Genomic DNA, 1,376 nt, shown 5'->3' on the forward strand with positions numbered 1-1,376 from the left:
GAGCTCAAACTTCAATCTTATAGAGCCTCTGTCGATCCGAGCGATCCCTCGGACTCTTAAGGAAGAGGTTGCAATTAGAAGAGGAGGAGATTGAGGTTGAGGTACTGTAGATAGACTAGACCACGATGGAAAACCATGACCCCCATGAGTGAGGATCGGAGGGGCGATGTCTGAGTTTGCTCGACCATCTTTGGATGGGACGAAAACTAGTATAGTCGGACTACTTTATGTGGCCATCAATTTTGAGATAAAGGCCAATGTTATCCGGATGATCCAACAAAGCGTGCAGTTTGGAGGATTGCCCGGTGAGGATCCCGATGCATATCTCCAACTTTTGGAGATTTGTGACACATTCAAAATAAATGGAACAACTGAGTGATGCCATTCAATTTGAGATTATTTCCATTTTCCTTGAGGAATGAGCAAAGAGATGGTTGCAATCTCTTCCGATGAGCGATCACTACACAGGAAGGCGTTGGTAGAAAAATTTTATATAAGTATTTTCCTCCGTAAAGCTGCTAAACTTAGAAATGACATCTTCTTTGTGCGGTTTGATGATGAAAGCATGTCACGATGCATGGGAGAGATTTAAAGATCTTTTGAGATCTTTGCCCACATCACGGATTGCCGGTGTGGATGCAGTTCGGACCTTCTGATGGGTTGAACCTCGCAGCGAGGCGGATGGTGGATCTTCGCGGCGGTGGAAGCTAAGCGATGGGCGGCAGAGCAGCTCGAACTTGATAGAGGAAATGGCCATGAACAGCTATCGGTGGCAATCCTCTGGAGCGACCCGGGAAGACAAGGTGGTCAACCAGTGGACTCACGGCAGCCTTGGCGGCTCAGTGGAGCTTGGCGAAGATCGACCAACTCAGGATCTTAGGTTCACGCGGCGAGCGTTGGCTGCGAGTTTTGTGGTGGCCCGCATTCGGTGAGAGCTGTCTGCGGGAGGTATATTACTTCATCTTATTAGTTTTCCATCTAATTCTACTATATCTTCCCGATGTTGAGCGGGTTGATTATATGGGGAATGCCCCGAGACAACAGAATAACCCTACGTGATACATACAACCTGGATGGCAATCACCCCAATTTCGGTTGGAGGAACAATAATGCCCGAGGTCGCGGGTTTCAAAGACTTCATCAGCGACCACGACAACAACGGTGGGCTGCGCAAGCTCCTCCTCCAAAGAAAGTCAAATTTAGGAGCTCATGATGAAGTTTGTGACATCTCTGAAACAAGATTCAGTGGTGATAGTGCACTTAGGAATCGAGGCCTCGATTCGAACTTGGAGACTCAAATTGGCCAAATTTCTAAGATGCTTTCGGAGAGACCTTGAGGATCGCTCCTAGCACTCTGAGTCAGGCCAGGGGAGCAT

General features: G+C 48.0%; 1 non-coding gene across 1 annotated transcript; it reads right to left on the reverse strand.

Annotated features, from left to right (window-relative positions):
• Positions 1-520: 520 nt before the first annotated feature.
• On the reverse strand, positions 521-626 carry LOC112535664. Its single transcript, XR_003079748.2, has one exon. It is a non-coding gene; the product is annotated as a small nucleolar RNA R71 (small nucleolar RNA).
• Positions 627-1,376: the final 750 nt, after the last annotated feature.

This window comes from Ricinus communis, chromosome 10 (assembly GCF_019578655.1).
Source record: "Ricinus communis isolate WT05 ecotype wild-type chromosome 10, ASM1957865v1, whole genome shotgun sequence".
NCBI lineage: Eukaryota > Viridiplantae > Streptophyta > Magnoliopsida > Malpighiales > Euphorbiaceae > Ricinus > Ricinus communis.